This window comes from Tachypleus tridentatus, chromosome 2 (assembly GCF_004210375.1).
Source record: "Tachypleus tridentatus isolate NWPU-2018 chromosome 2, ASM421037v1, whole genome shotgun sequence".
NCBI lineage: Eukaryota > Metazoa > Arthropoda > Merostomata > Xiphosura > Limulidae > Tachypleus > Tachypleus tridentatus.
The window spans coordinates 8642875-8658394 of NC_134826.1; the positions used below are offsets into that span (position 1 = coordinate 8642875).

At 34.0% G+C, this 15520-nt stretch overlaps 1 long non-coding RNA gene across 2 annotated transcripts; it reads right to left on the reverse strand.

Moving 5' to 3' along the window:
• Positions 1-239: 239 nt before the first annotated feature.
• On the reverse strand, positions 240-11243 carry LOC143237754 (uncharacterized). Of its 2 annotated transcripts, none has more exons than XR_013020245.1 (2): positions 10986-11243; positions 240-3169 (listed from the first exon to the last, which is right to left on the reverse strand). It is a non-coding gene; the product is annotated as an uncharacterized LOC143237754 (long non-coding RNA). The 2 variants fall into 2 exon arrangements; XR_013020243.1 differs by lacking the exon at positions 10986-11243 and adding an exon at positions 6492-6742 and having other exon boundaries at positions 2712-3169.
• Positions 11244-15520: the final 4277 nt, after the last annotated feature.

Genomic DNA, 15520 nt, shown 5'->3' on the forward strand with positions numbered 1-15520 from the left:
TTCGGAGAAGTACACTCATTTTATTTAGTCTTGGTGCGTGAAGCTGTCTCAGTGATTAAAAATACAAAGCTTAAAAATCGTAATGTTACAAAACTAAAACACAGTAACTATTGAAGTTCTTGAAATTGTGTATTACTAAATTTGAAGGTGACATTTTCACGTCACAAAATCTACAAACAATATTTCAAATAAGCATATTTCAAACTTTAGATGATGATTTGAAATAAAACCATCTCAAATTTTCTTCACAAAAAATCGAGAAATCTTTATTGAGTAAACTCTGCCTGAAACATTTTTTTTAACAAAGACATTTTATAAATATTTAGAAACAGTTGCATGTAGACTTTTGATAGTCAGATAATTATTTCTATTTTCATCTAAAAGTCGGCTCTATAAAGAAAAATAAGCCACACAAAACCAGAGAAATAATAATAGAAACACCGTGTATTGTGTGTGTTTGACTGGACCTGAATCCAGATGAATGAGTTACATAACTTTCTTCGAACTCTCAATTGGATCTTAAACAACCTTAATATTTTAGGCTTACTCTTATCTCTGAACGTTGTTTCACATTAACAACAACGAAGTACGGACAACGATTGGAAAAAATATATTTTCACTAATTTATGTCCAAGTGTTTGTTAATGTTAATTAAGTGTGTGTTTTTATTTTGTTGCATGGTAACACAGAAAGTTAGGCCTAATTGTTATCGAAATAGTCTGTCGCTTTTATGAAACTTAAATACCGCAGTTATCTTATACACTGAATTCTTATAAAGTATGTACAAATACTAAATTAAATATATTTAAAACAGTTAAAATTAAGTGAGATTTTACTGCAAAATACAGTGAAAGAATTACACTGCTAATCAAACTCAACACAATCAGGGCAGTGATGGCCTAGTTACAATCAGATGTAAAATCAGTTACGTAACTGTTATTAAAAAACTGATACATCCCAAAAAAATAAGAGAAAACCCTCTTAATTGCGTACAAAATTACAGGATTGATTATACCAACAAGATGACCACGTTTATTGTTATACAGAGCTAAATATTCCAGAACTACGTTTACAAGTGAGAGTCGTTTCTACGTTTCATACAGCCCGAGACCCAAAACATGAGAAAGGTCACACAATATGGAGTTTAATGTTTACGACCACCAGGTGGTAAACATAATAAAAAATAATGTCATTATTTGCTAAACGAAATTATTTTAGTTACCAAACAAGACTCATGCCAGTAGAAATGGAGTTAAAGAAAGTAGACCCAATTTAATGGGTTTAAATACATTACGAAGAAAACATGGAATAAATTTCATATTTAGTTCACACCGATTCTTAGTCCTAACTTTAAATCATGAAAAACATTACTTGCAATTATAATATTTAGTAAAACGCTTCGAATTTGATCATTTTGCATAAAATCTGAATCAGACAATATAAATTAGTTTAAATGTTTTACAAACTTGTCGACTATTGTCTCTGAAAAATTGTAAATATACAACTATCTTGCACTTTCGAACAGAAGATAAAATCATTCTAAACTCTGGTAAATTTGCAGTTTTAATGTTACATTTCTGTGACACGTTTCAAACATGCAACTGAACACTCGAGAGCCTAAAATATCAAGCCATTTCAGTAACACAAAAAACGAAATTAAAATATACATTAAATCTCTAAATGGAATGTTTATATATTCAATTAAAAATAAGGCTATTTCCCAAGGAGTTTTCTTCCGGTAAATAAATGCATCGCTATTCTATGTAACTGAAGGTAAGTGGTACAAGGAGTTTTCTTCCGGTAAATAAATGCATCGCTATTCTATGTAACTGAAGGTAAGTGGTACAAGGAGTTTTCTTCCGGTAAATAAATGCATCGCTATTCTATGTAACTGAAGGTAAGTGGTACAAAGAGTTTTCTTCCGGTAAATAAATGCATCGCTATTCTATGTAACTGAAGGTAAGTGGTACAAGGAGTTTTCTTCCGGTAAATAAATGCATCGCTATTCTATGTAACTGAAGGTAAGTGGTACAAGGAGTTTTCTTCCGGTAAATAAATGCATCGCTATTCTATGTAACTGAAGGTAAGTGGTACAAGGAGTTTTCTTCCGGTAAATAAATGCATCGCTATTCTATGTAACTGAAGGTAAGTGGTACAAGGAGTTTTCTTCCGGTAAATAAATGCATCGCTATTCTATGTAACTGAAGGTAAGTGGTACAAGGAGTTTTCTTCCGGTAAATAAATGCATCGCTATTCTATGTAACTGAAGGTAAGTGGTACAAGGAGTTTTCTTCCGGTAAATAAATGCATCGCTATTCTATGTAACTGATGGTAAGTGGTACAAGGAGTTTTCTTCCGGTAAATAAATGCATCGCTATTCTATGTAACTGATGGTAAGTGGTACAAGGAGTTTTCTTCCGGTAAATAAATGCATCGCTATTCTATGTAACTGAAGGTAAGTGGTACAAGGAGTTTTCTTCCGGTAAATAAATGCATCGCTATTCTATGTAACTGAAGGTAAGTGGTACAAGGAGTTTTCTTCCGGTAAATAAATGCATCGCTATTCTATGTAACTGAAGGTAAGTGGTACAAGGAGTTTTCTTCCGGTAAATAAATGCATCGCTATTCTATGTAACTGATGGTAAGTGGTACAAGGAGTTTTCTTCCGGTAAATAAATGCATCGCTATTCTATGTAACTGAAGGTAAGTGGTACAAGGAGTTTTCTTCCGGTAAATAAATGCATCGCTATTCTATGTAACTGAAGGTAAGTGGTACAAGGAGTTTTCTTCCGGTAAATAAATGCATCGCTATTCTATGTAACTGAAGGTAAGTGGTACAAGGAGTTTTCTTCCGGTAAATAAATGCATCGCTATTCTATGTAACTGAAGGTAAGTGGTAAGAATAATTACCAGCACCAATGATCAAATTTATGAATGTACGGAGAGTTACTATAAACGATCATGTGAAAGGCTTCTTTGTCACCCGTAAGAAATAAAGTCGTCGGCGCCACCTTACGGTTGAAATATAAGTAAACTTTTGATACAAATTATATTTATCGTACTTTCTTCTTTGTTTCTTTCTCTTTTCTTTGAAGTTTTAATTTTTTCTTGTCTTCTTTCAGTCGTTCCTTTTCTCGCATGTTGCTGACTAGCTTGTAAGCAAAAAAACCTGTGCAAAATAATCAAAACATGTTAATTTATTATTGAAAAAAAAACAACAACACCTTAAAGCAAGTATGTATATATTATAGGTATTAGATATTCTTACGAAGTATTATATTCACCAGCACAAATGTCCATCTTCCGGTTTCTCCAAATACAGAATCTATTGATACTAGCAAAACAACCTGGAAACACGTGTACGTTTGGAATATTTTAAAAGAGAACAGACACATTTTACCCAACAGTTTCTAAGTTTTCCGACTTTATGACAACTGTGTTTCTTTCATAAAAGTTCTTTTAAAGTCAACATTCTTTCGCAACTTCGTCATTTTCATAAAAAAAATTACAATGTCTTAAAAATAACCTCAAGTATTATCTTATATGTAGTGGTAAACTTAGTACACCAGTTCTGAGTATATGGATGCTCCAAAGTCAGGTTTCTGCACTAAAAAGGTCAATGAAACTTCAATGTTCAGAACAACAGCCCAGTCTTGTATACTTGGATGATGACTTGTCCAAGAGACAACATTCATACAGGACATTTTCTCTTAAACAGTTGCTTCAGTGGCAGGAATCAGACTCAAAACTTCCGAGTTTGGTGAAACTTAAATGATGTGGCACACGATAAGATACGAAGAGTACGACTTACACTTTCCAAATGGGACAAGAACTGGCCAGGTTATGATTGACCATCAGAAATCCTTACTTAGTAACCCTTTCCTTTATCTTCTTTGTCCTCCATTGCATCTGTTCTTCAAGCAGATCTTCAGCAGATAGCTCCAGTCCACAATGGCCGTAACTGGAAATTTTCTTATCTTCACCATGTCACCATCCACCATCATTGTTCGACTAGCAACACGCGCAGCTGAGATCACGATGTACTCTTTTTTATAGTGCTTGTTGAAACAAATCCATCTATCAAGTCCAAAGATGATGCTGATGAAAGCTGTGGAAGAAGGCTTCTGTCAGATCAGAACATCAAGGTCTCGAACCCGAGACCCTGAACTCTTTGACAACTCATAACTGAAGTACTTTGTCATCATATAGATAGTACATTTGGGGTACAGCGCATCCGAAACTTTACAACAATGCAAGGAACACTAAACAAAACTGCGATTTCTTGTTCTTTGCCCTGCCATCCAAGAACACTACCTCACTTTTGACTGAGGACATATCCTGTATTAATGCATAACACTGGGTACAAGTTCTAATGGTATAAATTAGCTAACGGCTATTGGAAATTACGGAAAAACACCAAATACTTTGTGGAAGTTCGCACAAAAATACACAGAGCCATCTACAATAGCAATCCCTAATTATCAAGTTATAGAAGGAAGTTAGCTAATCAACAGCACCAATCGTCAACTCTGATCAACTACTGAAGCTGGTCGTCACTTAAGTAGCTCACCCGCGGCCTCGAAATGTAGAGCTCGATTTTGCAAAAACGGGATGCGAACCATGTGTCCTCGGGTTTCAAGTGCGCCACACCAACTATCAAAGTTACGCTGGACCAGTGACTGTGCAAACTCAAACCTTTTGTCACAAAATGTATACATAAAATTAACACTGAATTTATCTAACATTATTGTATTTGGCGCGTATTTTAATATCACACGTGTGTTAACATTCTACCAATGAAGACTGGCCGCAAGACATATATAATGCTTAGAAAAATATTATGGGTCAACTTTCTGGTTCTTTATCATTTTTCTTGAAGTGAACATATACACCAAAACTACAAAAGGTTATCTGAACTGTCGATCATACACAAGAAACCGGCTAGCAGCACCCACCGCCAATTCTTGGGCTACTCTTTACCAAAAAACAGTTGAATTGACCGAAACATTATAACGCCAATAAAAGTAAAATGGCGAGCATGTTCTGCGTCGAGTTTCAATGCCGTGATCCACGATTTGCCAGTTGAGCACCCTAAACACCACTCCCATATATCACGCATTTCAAAAGCGGTTATATCGTTGTAGGCTTACTTCACAATTAGAGCATGATCCTAAGATGTTATTTTTTATTGAATTCATCCTAATTTTCTTTAGACAACCTAAGAAAAAGTTCCAGATTAAGTTACACAAAGATAAGAGGGCGGTAACATAAACCTCCGAGGTGTACGTGCTCAAAAGAACAGGTTCGATCAGTGATAACACTTAATGAAATACAGACTGTAAGTGTCTATTTTTAACAACAGTGATCACTACAGTCTACAGTTTGATACTTGACAACTCACGAAAAGTAAACTCCATGACTTGTAGAAATGGTGGCCTGGAACTGGAGTAAAGTTTAGTTGTACGAGACAAAATAGGTTAAGAAGCCTATACTAAAGGTACGCAGGTGAGGCTTAACAAACTCGTCAGCACGGGCGGCCTTCATTCTAGTTAACTGTGATAACTTGGTAAAAAATAGTCCACATTAAAACCAATCGCAAGTGCAGATAAAATGACCTGCCGTAATGCTCTCTTTGTTAACAAACGTTCACGATTTAACATACACACATACGTATATTATAACACCACATTACACACACGCTATTGTATACAAGAGCACTAGAAAGTAGTTCTTTCATTACCCGATAAAAACAAAAAATTCCAGATCTATATTAAAAGTTATTCGTTCTTGAAAATATATTTAAAGGTTTAGCAGTGGTTTAATAAACACTAGATTTAATATATATTTAAAGGTTTAGCAGTGGTTTGGTAAACATTAGATTTAATATATATTTAAAGGTTTAGCAGTGGTTTGGTAAACATTAGATTTAATATATATTTAAAGGTTTAGCAGTGGTTTGGTAAACATTACATTTAATATATATTTAAAGGTTTAGCAGTGGTTTGGTAAACATTACATTTAATATATATTTAAAGGTTTAGCAGTGGCTTGGTAAACATTAGATTTAATATATATTTTAAGATTTAGCAGTGGTTTAGTAAACATTAGATTTAATATATATTTAAAGGTTTAGAAGTGATATAGTAAACATTACATTTAATATATATTTAAAGGTTTAGCAGTGGTTTAGTAAACATTACATTTAATATATATTTAAAGGTTTAGCAGTGGTTTAGTAAACATTACATTTAATATATATTTAAAGGTTTAGCAGTGGTTTAGTAAACATTAGTTTTAATATATATTTAAAGGTTTAGCAGTGGTTTAGTAAACATTAGATTTAACGTTATTCTTAAATCAATATTTGGTTGACACTTAAAAAGTTATTTTTACATTAAAAATAAAGCCATAATTACTGTTTACGGCTGAACAATTTCTGTGTCCTGTTTATTCTAGAACTGTGGACCCTACTGTTCCATATGGTCACTTACCTATGACTCCCACAGGCAGTAACAACAAAAGGAAGAGACCGGTGAGTTTCAACTTTGGGGTGGGGGGTATCGAACTATCTGTTATATTGGCTGTAGCATCGGGCAACTCATCACTGTCCGCATTAAATACACTCAACAAGTTCAAAATCTCTGCCATTACGGAACGTTAAGAAATACACCTCAAACCACCACGTGCTGCACTACAATTTCCATGAAACAGACTAGAACTTCGTAGCAAGACAAGTTCCACGTGGCTACGAGCAGACCCTGAACGGGAACGTTGACACCTGGAACACGCAGCAGTTTTTTGTTTTTTAAAACTGATTACGTCTGCCTAATACCAGGTTTTCAGTTACTTTACCTACATTGTTACGATTAGATAGAACTCGGTCATAATTTCACGGAATATCTTGTGGCGTTGTTTCACAAACTTACTTCACTAATGTTAAAGTTTTATTTCCACTTACAGCTCAAACGTGAATTATACAGTTAAAATATTATATAAATTTGGTATTTTCTCTCTTTTACAAATGTAATTTTTGTAAGCGATAAATACGCTTTAGTTAAAATATCATTATATGTCACTGTCCCGAATTTTAAAGTGTAGCAAACCAAAGGGAAATCGACTGGTTCGCTGTCCCTACCGCCATCTCTCGGACTACTAAGTTACTAATTGAACATCAAGTTACGATAGCTCTGAAGGCTGAAAAAGCGAGCATGTTTAGTATCTGGTTTCGATCCCTACAACCCACATATTACGAGTCGAACGCCCTCACCACCAGGCTAAGCTAGGCTTGAAGGATGAAAAGCGATACCAAATCAATGATTACCATACAAAAGTTGGTAAGAACCAATTTATATGCACAGGGATATCTACATACTTTGATGATGGTTTTTCACACTGAATCCAGTGACATACGATGTGCATATAGTTTCTTCATTGAAACAGACAACTAACCAATGAATTATAAAATTTGACATTTCGGTAACTTCTCCATTTTTTCCTGTTCCCCCCCACAACAAAATGCGACTGGAAACAGGATAAAACATAAGTAGCTATAACTCAATATACATTCCTGTAAAGATTTGTTTGTTTGAACTTAATCACAAAGCTACAGAATGGGCTATATGTGCTCTGTCCGTCACGGGTATCAAAACCCAGTTTCTTGCGATGTGAATCCACAAACATACCGCTGTGCCTATGGTGGTGGGGGCTTCTGTAGAGAAGAAATTGATTTAAATAAAAAAATAATTTGATCTTAACTGTTTATAGGGGCAGATACACAAAGGGCTATTAAAGATTTCTGTTTTAAACATTGTGTCAAATAAACTATAATCAGCCTCGTAAGTTAACAATATTGAAGTTTTAAAGTACAACAATTTAGAATATTTCGTATTAAAAAGACAAAAAGTAATAAACTTCACTTTGTGTACCTTGAAAGAGGTAGCTCAAACCCTATTTTCATTATGGATTCCTTATTATATTAACATACAATACGTGTATAACGTAAGGATTAACTTTTATATAACTATGCAATGAGAGTTAAAATTATCTTAGGTAGGATGAATTTTGTCCAGTCACCATTTGTCCAATTGTGTAACAGTAGTTTTCTAATCAGTAGAAATGTTATATATATTTACATGAAGAGTCACATTCTGGATTATAGAATAGAGAACAGAATTCCCTTTTCAGCCATGAAAAAAAAAAAAAAGAATCTATAGCAGTAAACTAAACTTGTAGTGATCAATATCCAAATTGTTGTCTCCTTCCATTGGGTCAGAGATGTATTTTTTGTTTTTTCTAACAATTACAACTGGGGAAAAGATATATCTGGTTCTAATATGCCAGAAACTACCATTTTATACCATATTATGACATTAGGAAGTCAAAAGTCAAACAATAAAAAATACCATTTTATACCATATTATGACATTAGGAAGTCAAAAGTCAAACAATAAAATACCATTTTATACCATATTATGGCATTAGGAGGTCAAAAGTCAAACAATAAAAATACCATTTTATACCATATTATGACATTAGGAAGTCAAAAGTCAAACAATAAAAATACCATTTTATACCATATTATGGCATTAGGAGGTCAAGAGTCAAACAATAAAAATACCATTTTATACCATATTATGACATTAGGAGGTCAAGAGTCAAACAATAAAAATACCATTTTATACCATATTATGACATTAGGAAGTCAAAAGTCAAACAATAAAAATACCATTTTATACCATATTATGACATTAGGAGGTCAAAAGTCAAACAATAAAAATACCATTTTATACCATATTATGATATTAGGGGGTCAAAAGTCAAACAATAAAAATACCATTTTATACCATATTATGACATTAGGAGGTCAAAAGTCAAACAATAAAAATACCATTTTATACCATATTATGACATTAGGAGGTCAAAAGTCAAACAATAAAAATACATTGAAGTTTACTTATCTTTCAACCAATCAAAATGAGATTTTGTTCAAAGACATTTTATGATAAATCCAACAAACTGTAGCAGAAAAATATGAAATGTAGGCTTTCCTTGCAAGTTAACAAGTGTAAAACAAATTTACAAAATTAAAGATTTAGACCTTTAATTTGTTTTTGTTAAAACCAATCAAGATAAAACTATATGAAGACACCTTGTGAAAACAGACTGGAACACAGAGATTCAGGATTGTGCTTTTCTTGCAAGTTTTGTAGGGACAGACAATTTGCAACATAATGTGAGTGTGAAGCTCTGAACCTGAAGACACTGTCTGCATATGTAAATATTACAACAAATTGTTAGTAATAGTTCTAATTCACATAAACCACAGAGATGCACATATCATGTCAAGAAATAGAGTTCACTTGCTCAAAACTTATCTGTAAAGTTTGTGTTGTTGTGAATAAGCAGACATACAGGAAAACTGTCTCTCCTATGTATTATAGAGCTACAATTTAGTATGTCTCAATACAACTTCCTCATAATCATACAAGTTCCACTTCACACCCTCTTTCTCTGCCTTGAATACCATTATCATTCTAATACTCTTATGAAATTACATGGATGGAGGCAATGCGAGGACTGCTTATTAATGTTGGTCTTTCTATTTTACTTCTATACTGTTTAAACTGTTCTGACCGATAAGTATGTTCATTTGCAACAGTAAGTTTTCAGAGCAGCTTTTCAACTTAGAAACCTACTGATAATAGTAACAATCCAGCTACATCAAGAAACTGATCCATCATCTTACATAAGGATGGTATAATCATGAGGCTCAGAGTAGAGCTACGGTACTCTGAAAAAATTATATAGTATTAAATACTATTACAAACATCCTTAATAGATATTGTCAAACTGGTCTAAATAGTGAACCTGACGATGACCGAAGGTCAAAACTTTGTTCGCTCCTCTACGTAAAATATTTTCCGAACCCAAATGAGCCGTTTTTACATATATATTTATATACAAAGAGTGGTCTTCAAATTTTATGGTGTATTTGTTGAAACTTTGAAAAAACCTCAAATTATAGTAGCATATTAGTCTCTAATTATGATTAAAATTCCATGTTCTATATATCTATTGGTTACATAATGTAGTTACTGGTGTTTTTATGTGTGACTCAATGATGAATTATGTTTTATTTTTATAATACACTAAAGTTTCCCCACAGTGACATCTGTAGAAATAGAAATGTTTTTAAAAACCACTAATGTTTATACAAGTTGCTACAGTCCACATACAAACCTTCCTTCAGTTAGTGCTAAACTGCTTGTTAGGCCTTAATGTATAGAGGTTTAGAAGAAATATTAATAATTTGATAGGCCTAACATACATAGCATTCTACAAGTTAAACAGCATTAAAACTTGTGTCTCAGAACATCTGGTATGAACATAAACACTTTTATTGATAAAAGCATAATACCCATACCAGCTGTTCCCGAGATAAATTTTTTATTTCAAGTGAGTTTCTCCTCATCAAGTAATAAAACTTGTTTCTAACTAATAATAAAGCCAGAGTTAAGAACAGCAGATTATAAGCTACATAAGTACACATTTTTTAAGTGTAGTTCAATATTTGTAACAAGTTAAGCTTATGAAATCTAGGGATATCAAAGTTAGAAACTTGAAAGGAACAAAATCCAAATAACTTAATAAGCACAATGGGCTAATTTAGCCCATCACACTCAAAGAAACTAATCAATGCTTTGAAGTTGAATAAACAATCCTTATATCACAACAATTTTTTTAACTAAAACATAATTTTATAAACTTGAGTTCAAATAACTGTTTTCATTTCTATATTAACAACAATGTTATTCTAAATGTTATAAAATACTGTGAATTAAAATCATGTCATTTTACTTTGTTTAAATTAAGATTTTGGAATATTGAGGGTTTTTCAAAACTTAACTATATCATCTTAATTTACAGCTAACCCTATAAATTTTGTGTTATATGTCAACACTAATCTTCAAATAACGTAAACCTACCTACTAAAGTAGCTGTGATAATGGTAGGAAAAACAAACACCCAGTTACTAAATCCATGTTCAATAGGTCCGTCACTTCCACTCCCCGAGATATCAACCATTTTCTTGTCTTGTATGAAACACAACCAGATATTCTGTTATTTGTATAAGAAACTATGTATAATTATAATATTAAATCCTGTCCAATAAACACAATTAAAATATTATAATGCCACACAACGAACACGTCTCCTCCACTAGCACTCAATAAATACACAAAGTATTGGCCACCTTGCGGATACACAATGAAACAAATCTTAAAAAACCATCATAAAACAAAACGAATCTTATCAACCCAACCCAATATATACTAAGAAATACATAATAACTTTGGTGAATTCACTTTCTCTAAGACATTAATATTTATTTAAAAGTAATTTCTTTTAAAGGTCAAATATTGTACTAACAGAACAAAGGTATAAAATTACTAAAAAAACATTTAAATATTTCTATTACCAAACATTCTTTTCTGTACTCTACAGGTAAGATGTATAGCAAGCAAACGACCTAAGATTACGAGGTCTGTTCCAAGTTTGACTGTGTGAGTATTTGGGTATTGATGTTGTTAAATACCCAGGAGGGTCAGGTACATTTGACCTCTTCCTCCCTCCCGAACGATTATAGCGTCTGTCTTTAGGGTTTTTTTTTGGTTTTTTTTTTAAAGCTTTGGGCCAGAGTAAAAGTATAACATCATACTCAGGTCCATTTCAGGGCTCAGTCCATGCATGGACGAACAAGAAGTTTTTTTTTTTTTTCATTTTTTTGTATTTTCATATATATATATACATATTTTTGTATTTTTCTCCTTTTTCTCGATTGAGAGAATGCTACTACTACTTGTAGTAACACAAACACTCACACAGAAAGAAAGTAATAATAATAATTATTATTCAATACTTGAATAATAATTAAAAAAAATAAAAAAAATAATAATAATGATTAAAAAAAGAAAATAATAATTATACAAATAAAAAGAAACAAGGACTAAGTGTCTAGTGCATAGTGGCCAGCTTGTGTTACATTTCTTAAATATATGTTAAAAGGGGAGAGGTATTTAGGACCATTTACCTCATGTACGTGATATCTGTCGAGATCACACATTAAGTCATTTTTATGCCAATTCTTATTGAAATATTTTAGAGAATTATGCAAGAGTCTTTCAGCTATTGTATCTATGTTTGCATACTTGTGCATGAATGTGGTTGAGGTGCTACGTGGTACTTTGTATGCTGAAGTTAGTACAGAATTTTGTATACGTTGAAGTTTCTGTACATGTGTGGGTGCTATGTTAATCCAGGCAGGTGATGCATATTCTATTGTTGGTCTAATGTACGTTTTGTAGATTTTAAGTATGTTGTCTGGTGATGTTCCTTGGATTTTACCTGAAAGACTTCTTGCATAGTTTGCTCTTTTCCAGATTCGTATCAGTACATTTTAATATGTGGTAGCCACGTTAATTTTGAGTCATAGGTTAGACCTAGAAATTTAGCAGAAGTAGCAGTCAGTAAAAGTGATCCATTCATATAGAGTTTTGGTGGATCTTTTTTCAGCTTATTCAGTCTGCTGAATACTATGACTTGGGTTTTTGGAATATTAATTTTGATTCTGTATTTCTGGCAGTATTCTTCGATGTTATTTAGGACTGGTTGTAGGTTCGTTGCTGCTATTGACGGAGTGGGGCACTTTTCCAGACTGCTACATCGTCAGCGAACTGTGATGCATAACCTAAATTTAGGTCCGACAGAGGCATATTACTCACGTACATGATAAATAATATAGGGCTAACAACCCCTCCCTGCGGGACTCCTGCTTCGGGTGAAAAGGACCCTGAGTGGGCCCCATTTACATTTACTTTACACATTCTGTTATCCAGGAAGTTGGACAGCCAGCAAATAGTTTCCTGGGGTAATGCCATTTCAAGCAATCTATGTCGTAAGCCGTTATGCCACACTGTGTCAAATGCTTTCTCAATGTCGAGAAAGCAAGCTACAGTGCATTCTTTTGTTGAAGCTGTCGGTAATTGATTCTGTAAGTCGAATCAGGTGGTCTGTAGTTTGGCGGTTTTCGAAATCCGTTTTGAATTTCTGGTAATTTTGAATTTTCCTCTAAGTAAACTGACAGACGATTACTAATTATCCTCTCTAATACTTTGCCAATACAACTGGTTAAGCTAATCGGGCGGTAGTTGTTTGGTTTATTCGCTGGCTTTCCTTCTTTCTGGAACATTAATATTATTGCTTCCTTCCAAGAAACGGGGATATATCCAGCTGATAGTGAGAGATTAAATAACGCTGTTAGGTGTTCATATAATCTCTGAGTGCCTTGTTTTAGGAGGATAGCTTGAATACCATCTTCTCCAGGGGCTTTGTTTTTTGTGTTGTTAATAGCAGTTACGACTTCTGTTACAGTGATATGTTTTACCAGTTGATGAGTGCTCCAGTCTTTTGTTTTTTCTTGGTGTGTAATTTCGTTCGACTCGTAATCCGAAGGTCACGGGTTCGAATCCCGGTTCGCCCTTTCATCTGTGGGGGCATTATAATGTGACTGGAATTATACGAGGTCTGTTCAAAAAATACGCGGACTGTTTGAATTGCGCGGTTCCAGTTGGTTCCAGGGAATCCGCTTGGTGTCGCTAGGTTTGCACAGATCAGCTGATTACGACGCCATTTCCCGATTGCAGATATCTTCATTTGTGTATTAGCTACGCGGTTTTAGGTGAAGTGCGATTTTTTCGTTTGGCGGATTTCAGAATGAATGACCTGAAGGAGCAACGACTCACTGTGAAATTTTGTGTTAAACTTGGAAAATCTGCGACTGAAACTTTTGCTATGCTTAACGCGGCTTACGGTGATGTTGCTATGAAGCGTGTGGCATGTTTCAAGTGGCATGAACGTTTTAAGGATGGTCGACAGTCCATTGAAGATGATGAGCGTCCTGGACGTCCTTCCACGTCAACTGACGACCCACACGTCGACAAAATCAACACCCTGGTGCGGGCCCATCGACGTCTGGCTGTCAGGAAGCTTGCTGAAGAGTTTGGGATATCAGTTGGATCTTGTTACGAGATTTTGACCGAAAAAATTGAAGATGCACCGCGTTGCTGCGAAATTTGTGCCTCAGAACTCGTGAGTTTTTGGCCAAACACTCGATCACTGTTCTTCCTCACCCCCTACTCACCTGACCTTGCTCCTTGCGATTTTTTCTTGTTCCCCAAACTCAAAAGACCCTTGAAACGAAGACGATTTGAGACGATTCCCGAGATTAAGGCAAATGCGACGAAGGAGCTGGAGGACATTACAAAAGAAGCGTACCAGGACTGTTTCAACAAGTTGAAACACCGTTGGGATAAGTGTGTGCGTTGGAGAGGAGAGTACTTTGAAGGGGTCCCAGACCTGTAACTTCTAAATAAAGTACATTTTGTTTTATGACGTCAGTCCTCCTATTTTTTTGAACAGCCCTCGTATATAGTACAACATATATAACCGTAACAATTAAGTTAAAGACAAATGAACAAAGCTATAACCAGGCATTTCTAAAACCTCGAATTACAAGCAACTCATAACAACAAAATAACGTTACTGGACATCTTTTGCTGTATCGACGTTTTTTAGACCCGATTTTACTGGGCCTGGATGTATCAGGAACATCCTTGGTTTCTTATTCTCCCCTAACAGCAGATTTTTGTTATTGTATTTTTAATGTTGTATCACATGTTATAGGTTCCATATTTAATTTGTTTTCCTTCCAGGCTGCTTTATGGTAATTTTTATTAAAGAAAGTCAAGCGTCCTTTAGACAAAACAAAAACTCCAACAAAAAATAGGCTTAGCAAAGGTCATGTCTCTCTCTCTCTCTCTGAATTGCAAAGAAACCCAGAGTTTACGAACCATAACTGTAGAACACTGTAAAATCAATCAACTGTAATTAAGTGTAGATCCCACAAATACTGAAGGAAGCATAGAATCATTGAAATAACCGATCTAGGAATGTAGCATAGAAACGTCACTGTCATACTGAGAATAATCTACAGAAATACGATACAGAAGAGAAAATTAATGAAGATTAAAAAAACAAATCCATATGTAATCAGACTAATGTTCTGAAGACTATTTAATATATAAACATGTCATTTTATGTGACACTGACTTAAAAAGTGATATTAGATTTCGATGTCAGTCAAGTGAAAGTATTTATACTTCCATTTCTTTTCACAAAATACGAAAGAACAGACTTAGAACGGCTCATATGGATATTAAGACTTATTGATAAGCAGAAAACAACGTTTCGACCTTTCTAGGTCATCTTCACGTTAACAAAGAAGTACATTTTCATTTTAAGAAAGGGCAGACTGCAATGACAGAAAATTCATTTAAAAAAATTACAACAACAATCATCTTACTTAAAAATAAGTCACCACTGGCTCAGTAGTAAGTTTTAATATTTATCCCGTCAAACATTGGTTTGATCCCTACAGAAATGGAAAGAAAACAAAAGTGTT